The 10,000-nt window shown below is 49.1% G+C and overlaps 1 protein-coding gene across 2 annotated transcripts in view; it reads left to right on the top strand.

Moving 5' to 3' along the window:
- Window positions 1–10,000, top strand: part of cpsf1 (cleavage and polyadenylation specific factor 1) — a 49,092-nt gene that overhangs the window by 22,748 nt on the left and 16,344 nt on the right. The window lies entirely within an intron of this gene.

The following is a 10,000-nucleotide window of genomic DNA, read 5'->3' as shown; positions in this document are numbered from 1 at the left end:
CACACACACACACACACACACACACACACACACTCACTAATACACTCACACGATACACACACTTACACACACACACCCTCACTAAAACACTACACACACACACACATACACACTCACACTATACGCTCACACTATACACACACACCCTCACTAATACACATACACACACACACACACACACACACACACACACTAATACACTCACACTATACACACACACCCTCACTAATACACTATACACACACAACCTCACTAATACACTATACACACACACACACACACTAATACACTCACACTATACACACACACACCCTCACTAATACACTATACACACACACACACACACCCTCAATAATACACTATACACACACACACCCTCACTAAACACTATACACACACACACACACACACACCCCCTCACTAATACACTCACACTATATACACACACACACACACACACACAAACACTAACACACACACACACACACACACACACAGGTTCCCTCCACGTTATCCCCAGACTTCTTACTGCCTGCTCACTGTGAGCTTCATAAACTAGTGTGTGTGTGTGTGTGTGTGTGTGTGTGTGTGTGAGAGAGAGAGAGAGAGAGAGAGAGAGAGAGATACAGGAAATGATCCCCCAGTTGATATAAAAAGACAAGAAACATGTTGATTAACTGCAAACAGAAATATCAATCACCAAATAGATTTAATGTAAAGTAATGAGTCTGGTGTGAAAATGTGAGAAGTAGAAAATACAGATATTTGTGTAAAAATGTAATAATTTAAAACATTTGTCCTAAAAATAAACAGAAGTAAAAAACTGATACCAGTGAAAATTCACTTCATACAGTAACAACGTATTTATATTTCATTACCTCCCTCCTCTATCATACACACACACTCCATCCATCACTCCCTCCATCACTCCCTCCTCTATCATACACACACACTCCATCCATCACTCCCTCCATCACTCCCTCCTCTATCATACACACACACTCCATCCATCACTCCCTCCTCTATCATACACACACACTCCATCCATCACTCCCTCCATCACTCCTCACTCACTCCATCACACTCCCTCCTCTATCATACCACACACTCCATCCATCCCCATCACTCCCTCCTCTATCATACACACACACTCCATCCATCTCTCATCCCTCCATCACTCCCTCTACATCACACTCCCTCCATCACTCCCTCCATCACTCCCTCCTCTATCATACACACACACTCCATCCATCACTCCCTCCATCACTCCCTCCTCTATCATACACACACACTCCATCCATCACTCCCTCCATCACTCCCTCCTCTATCATACACACACACTCCATCCATCACTCCCTCCATCACTCCCTCCTCTATCATACACACACACTCCATCCATCACTCCCTCCATCACTCCCTCCTCTATCATACACACACACTCCATCCATCACTCCCTCCATCACTCCCTCCTCTATCATACACACACACTCCATCCATCACTCCCTCCATCACTCCCTCCTCTATCATACACACACACTCCATCCATCACTCCCTCCTCTATCATACACACACACTCCATCCATCACTCCCTCCATCACTCCCTCCTCTATCATACACACACACTCCATCCATCACTCCCTCCATCACTCCCTCCTCTATCATACACACACACTCCCTCCATCACTCCCTCCATCACTCCCTCCTCTATCATACACACACACTCCATCCATCACTCCCTCCATCACTCCCTCCTCTATCATACACACACACTCCATCCATCACTCCCTCCATCACTCCCTCCTCTATCATACACACACACTCCATCCATCACTCCCTCCATCACTCCCTCCTCTATCATACACACACACTCCATCCATCACTCCCTCCATCACTCCCTCCTCTATCATACACACACACTCCATCCATCACTCCCTCCATCACTCCCTCCTCTATCATACACACACACTCCATCCATCACTCCCTCCATCACTCCCTCCTCTATCATACACACACACTCCATCCATCACTCCCTCCTCTATCATACACACACACTCCATCCATCACTCCCTCCATCACTCCCTCCTCTATCATACACACACACTCCATCCATCACTCCCTCCATCACTCCCTCCTCTATCATACACACACACTCCATCCATCACTCCCTCCATCACTCCCTCCTCTATCATACACACACACTCCATCCATCACTCCCTCCATCACTCCCTCCTCTATCATACACACACACTCCATCCATCACTCCCTCCTCTATCATACACACACACTCCATCCATCACTCCCTCCATCACTCCCTCCTCTATCATACACACACACTCCCTCCATCACTCCCTCCTCTATCATACACACACACTCTATCCATCACTCCCTCCTCTATCATACACACACACTCCATCCATCACTCCCTCCTCTATCATACACACACACTCCATCCATCACTCCCTCCTCTATCATACACACACACACTCCATCCATCACTCCCTCCTCTATCATACACACACACTCCATCCATCACTCCCTCCATCACTCCCTCCTCTATCATACACACACACTCCATCCATCACTCCCTCCTCTATCATACACACACACTCCATCCATCACTCCCTCCATCACTCCCTCCTCTATCATACACACACTCCATCCATCACTCCCTCAATCACTCCCTCCTCTATCATACACACACACTCCATCCATCACTCCCTCCTCTATCATACACACACACACTCCCGCCATCACTCCCGCCATCACTCCCTCCTCTATCATGCACACACACTCCATCCATCACTCCATCCATCACTCCCTCCTCTATCATACACACACACTCCATCCATCACTCCCTTCTCTATCATACACACACACTCCATCCATCACTCCCTCCTCTATCATACACACACACTCCATCCATCACTCCCCCCATCACTCCCTCCTCTATCATACACACACTCCATCCATCACTCCCTCCTCTATCATACACACACACTCCCTCCATCACTCCCTCCTCTATTATACACACACACTCCCTCCATCACTCCATCCATCACTCCCTCCTCTATCATACACACACACTCCATCCATCACTCCCTCCATCACTCCCTCCTCTATCACACACACACTCCATCCATCACTCCCTCCTCTATCATACACACACACTCCATCCATCACTCCCTTCTCTATCATACACACACACTCCATCCATCACTCCCTCCATCACTCCCTCCTCTATCATACACACACACACTCCCTTCATCACTCCCTCCTCTATCATACACACACACTCCATCCATCACTCCCTCCTCTATCATACACACACACACACTCCATCCATCACTCCCTCCTCTATCATACACACACACTCCATCCATCACTCCCTCCATCACTCCCTCCTCTATCATACACACACACTCATACCATCACTCCCTCCTCTATCATACACACACAGTCCATCCTTCACTCCCTCCATCACTCCCTCCTCTATTATACACACACACTCCCTCCATCACTCCATCCATCACTCCCTCCTCTATCATACACACACACTCCATCCATCACTCCCTCCATCACTCCCTCCTCTATTATACACACACACACCCTCCATCACTCCCTCCATCACTCCCTCCTCTATCATACACACACACTCCATCCATCACTCCATCCATCACTCCCTCCTCTATCATACACACACACTCCATCCTTCACTCCCTCCATCACTCCCTCCTCTATTATACACACACACTCCCTCCATCACTACATCCATCACTCCCTCCTCTATCATACACACACACTTCATCCATCACTCCCTCCATCACTCCCTCCTCTATCATACACACACACACTCCCTCCATCACTCCCTCCTCTATCATACACACACTCCATCCATCACTCCCTCCTCTATCATACACACACACTCCATCCATCACTCCCTCCATCACTCCCTCCTCTATCATACACACACTCCATCAATCACTCCCTCCTCTATCATACACACACACTCCCTCCATCACTCCCTCCTCTATTATACACACACACTCCCTCCATCACTCCATCCATCACTCCCTCCTCTATCATACACACACACTCCATCCATCACTCCCTCCGTCACTCCCTCCATCACTCCCTCCTCTATCATACACACACTCCATCCATCACTCCCTCCTCTATCATACACACACACTCCATCCATCACTCCCTCCTCTATCATATACACACACACTCCATTCATCACTCCCTCCATCACTCCCTCCTCTATCATACACACACACTCCATCCATCACTCCCTCCTCTATCATAGACACACACTTCATCCATCACTCCCTCCATCAGTCCCTTCTCTATCATACACACACTCCATTCATCACTCCCTCCTCTATCATACACACACACTCCATCCATCACTCCCTCCTCTATCATACACACACACTCCATCCATCACTCCCTCCATCACTCCCTCCTCTATCATACACACACACACTCCCTCCATCACTCCCTCCTCTATCATACACACACACTCCATCCATCACTCCCTCCTCTATTATACACACACACTCCCTCCATCACTCCCTCCTCTATCATACACACACACTCCCTCCATCACTCCCTCCTCTATCATACACACACACTCCCTCCATCACTCCATCCATCACTCCATACATCACTCCCTTCATCACTCCCTCCTCTATCATACACACACACACTCCCGCCATCACTCCATCCATCACTCCCTCCATCACTCCCTCCTCTATCATACACACACTCCATCCATCACTCCCTCAATCACTCCCTCCTCTATCATACACACACACTCCATCCATCACTCCCTCCTCTATCATACACACACACACTCCCGCCATCACTCCCTCCTCTATCATACACACACACTCCATCCATCACTCCATCCATCACTCCCTCCTCTATCATACACACACTCCCTCCATCACTCCCTCCATCACTCCCTCCTCTATCATACACACACACTCCATCCATCACTCCCTCCTCTATCATACACACACTCCCTCCATCACTCCCTCCATCACTCCCTCCTCTATCATACACACACACTCCATCCATCACTCCCTCCTCTATCATACACACACTCCCTCCATCACTCTCTCCTCTGTCATACACACACACTCCATCCATCACTCCCTCCTCTATCATACACACACACTCCATCCATCACTCCCTCCATCACTCCCTCCTCTATCATACACACACACTCCATCCATCACTCCCTCCTCTATCATACACACACACTCCATCCATCACTCCCTCCTCTATCATACACACACACTCCATCCATCACTCCCTCCTCTATCATACACACACACTCCATCCATCACTCCTTCCATCACTCCCTCCTCTATCATACACACACACACTCCATCCATCACTCCCTCCTCTATCATACACACACACTCCATCCATCACTCCATCCATCACTCCCTACTCTATCATACACACACACTCCATCCATCACTCCCTTCATCACTCCCTCCTCTATCATACACACACTCCATCCATCACTCCCTCAATCACTCCCTCCTCTATCATACACACACACTCCATCCATCACTCCCTCCTCTATCATACACACACACACTCCCGCCATCACTCCCGCCATCACTCCCTCCTCTATCATGCACACACACTCCATCCATCACTCCATCCATCACTCCCTCCTCTATCATACACACACACTCCATCCATCACTCCCTCCTCTATCATACACACACACTCCATCCATCACTCCCTCCTCTATCATACACACACACTCCATCCATCACTCCCTCCATCACTCCCTCCTCTATCATACACACACTCCATCCATCACTCCCTCCTCTATCATACACACACACTCCATCCATCACTCCCTCCTCTATCATACACACACACTCCATCCATCACTCCCTTCTCTATCATACACACACACTCCATCCATCACTCCCTCCATCACTCCCTCCTCTATCATACACACACACACTCTCTCCATCACTCCCTCCTCTATCATACACACACACTCCATCCATCACTCCCTCCTCTATCATACACACACACTCCATCCATCACTCCCTCCATCACTCCCTCCTCTATCATACACACACACTCATACCATCACTCCCTCCTCTATCATACACACACACTCCATCCTTCACTCCCTCCATCACTCCCTCCTCTATTATACACACACACTCCCTCCATCACTCCATCCATCACTCCCTCCTCTATCATACACACACACTCCATCCATCACTCCTTCCATCACTCCCTCCTCTATCATACACACACACTCCATCCATCACTCCCTCCTCTATCATACACACACACTCCATCCATCACTCCCTCCATCACTCCCTCCTCTATCATACACACACACTCCCTCCATCACTCCCTCCTCTATCATACACACACACTCCATCCATCACTCCTTCCATCACTCCCTCCTCTATCATACACACACACTCCCTCCATCACTCCCTCCTCTATCATACACACACACTCCCTCCATCACTCCATCCATCACTCCCTCCTCTATCATACACACACACTCCATCCATCACTTCCTCCATCACTCCCTCCTCTATCATACACACACACTCCATCCATCACTCCCTCCTCTATCATACACACACACTCCATCCATCACTCCCTCCTCTATCATACACACACACTCCATCCATCACTCCCTCCATCACTCCCTCCTCTATCATACACACTCCATCCATCACTCCCTCCTCTATCATACACACACACTCCATCCATCACTCCCTCCTCTATCATACACACACACTCCATCCATCACTCCCTCCTCTATCATACACACACACTCCATCCATCACTCCCTCCATCACTCCCTCCTCTATCATACACACTCCATCCATCACTCCCTCCTCTATCATACACACACACTCCCTCCTCTATCATACACACTCCATCCATCACTCCCTCCTCTATCATACACACACACTCCCTCCATCACTCCCTCCATCACTCCCTCCTCTATATACACACACACTCCTCCATCACTCCATCCATCACTCCCTCCTCTATCATACACACACACTCCATCCATCACTCCCTCCATCACTCCCTCCTCTATCATACACACACACTCCATCCATCACTCCCTCCATCACTCCCTCCTCTATCATACACACACACTCCATCCATCACTCCCTCCATCACTCCCTCCTCTATCATACACACACACTCCATCCATCCCTCCCTCCATCACTCCCTCCTCTATCATACACACACACTCCATCCATCACTCCCTCCATCACTCCCTCCTCTATCATACACACACACTCCATCCATCACTCCCTCCATCACTCCCTCCTCTATCATACACACACACTCCATCCATCACTCCCTCCATCACTCCCTCCTCTATCATACACACACACTCCATCCATCACTCCCTCCTCTATCATACACACACACTCCATCCATCACTCCCTCCATCACTCCCTCCTCTATCATACACACACACTCCATCCATCACTCCCTCCATCACTCCCTCCTCTATCATACACACACACTCCATCCATCACTCCTCCATCACTCCCTCCTCTATCATACACACACACTCCATCCATCACTCCCTCCTCACTCCCTCCTCTATCATACACACACACTCCATCCATCACTCCCTCCTCTATCATACACACACACTCCATCCATCACTCCCTCCATCACTCCCTCCTCTATCATACACACACACTCCCTCCATCACTCCCTCCTCTATCATACACACACACTCTATCCATCACTCCCTCCTCTATCATACACACACACTCCATCCATCACTCCCTCCTCTATCATACACACACACTCCATCCATCACTCCCTCCTCTATCATACACACACACACTCCATCCATCACTCCCTCCTCTATCATACACACACACTCCATCCATCACTCCCTCCATCACTCCCTCCTCTATCATACACACACACTCCATCCATCACTCCCTCCTCTATCATACACACACACTCCATCCATCACTCCCTCCATCACTCCCTCCTCTATCATACACACACTCCATCCATCACTCCCTCAATCACTCCCTCCTCTATCATACACACACACTCCATCCATCACTCCCTCCTCTATCATACACACACACACTCCCGCCATCACTCCCGCCATCACTCCCTCCTCTATCATGCACACACACTCCATCCATCACTCCATCCATCACTCCCTCCTCTATCATACACACACACTCCATCCATCACTCCCTTCTCTATCATACACACACACTCCATCCATCACTCCCTCCTCTATCATACACACACACTCCATCCATCACTCCCCCCATCACTCCCTCCTCTATCATACACACACACTCCCTCCATCACTCCCTCCTCTATTATACACACACACTCCCTCCATCACTCCATCCATCACTCCCTCCTCTATCATACACACACACACTCCATCCATCACTCCCTCCATCACTCCCTCCTCTATCACACACATACTCCATCCATCACTCCCTCCTCTATCATACACACACACTCCATCCATCACTCCCTTCTCTATCATACACACACACTCCATCCATCACTCCCTCCATCACTCCCTCCTCTATCATACACACACACACTCCCTCATCACTCCCTCCTCTATCATACACACACACTCCATCCATCACTCCCTCCTCTATCATACACACACACACACTCCATCCATCACTCCCTCCTCTATCATACACACACACTCCATCCATCACTCCCTCCTCTATCATACACACACACACTCCATCCATCACTCCCTCCTCTATCATACACACACACTCCATCCATCACTCCCTCCATCACTCCCTCCTCTATCATACACACACACTCCATCCATCACTCCCTTCTCTATCATACACACACACTCCATCCATCACTCCCTCCATCACTCCCTCCTCTATCATACACACACTCCATCCATCACTCCCTCCTCTATCATACACACACACTCCCTCCATCACTCCCTCCTCTATCATACACACACACTCCATCCATCACTCCCTTCTCTATCATACACACACACTCCATCCATCACTCCGTCCATCACTCCCTCCTCTATCATACACACACTCCATCCATCACTCCCTCCTCTATCATACACACACACTCCATCCATCACTCCCTCCTCTATCAACACACACTCCATCCATCACTCCCTCTCTATCATACACACACACTCCATCCATCACTCCCTCCATCACTCCCTCCTCTATCATACACACACACACACTCTCTCCATCACTCCCTCCTCTATCATACACACACACTCCATCCATCACTCCCTCCTCTATCATACACACACACTCCATCCATCACTCCCTCCATCACTCCCTCCTCTATCATACACACACACTCATACCATCACTCCCTCCTCTATCATACACACACACTCCATCCTTCACTCCCTCCATCACTCCCTCCTCTATTATACACACACACTCCCTCCATCACTCCATCCATCACTCCCTCCTCTATCATACACACACACTCCATCCATCACTCCTTCCATCACTCCCTCCTCTATCATACACACACACTCCATCCATCACTCCCTCCTCTATCATACACACACACTCCATCCATCACTCCCTCCATCACTCCCTCCTCTATCATACACACACACTCCCTCCATCACTCCCTCCTCTATCATACACACACACTCCATCCATCACTCCTTCCATCACTCCCTCCTCTATCATACACACACACTCCCTCCATCACTCCCTCCTCTATCATACACACACACTCCCTCCATCACTCCATCCATCACTCCCTCCTCTATCATACACACACACTCCATCCATCACTCCTCCATCACTCCCTCCTCTATCATACACACACACTCCATCCATCACTCCCTCCTCTATCATACACACACACTCCATCCATCACTCCCTCCTCTATCATACACACACACTCCATCCATCACTCCCTCCATCACTCCCTCCTCTATCATACACACTCC

The sequence above is a fragment of the Silurus aristotelis genome (assembly GCF_946808225.1).
Source record: "Silurus aristotelis genome assembly, chromosome: 21".
Lineage (NCBI taxonomy): Eukaryota > Metazoa > Chordata > Actinopteri > Siluriformes > Siluridae > Silurus > Silurus aristotelis.
This window is presented reverse-complemented; position numbering and strand designations above follow the sequence as displayed.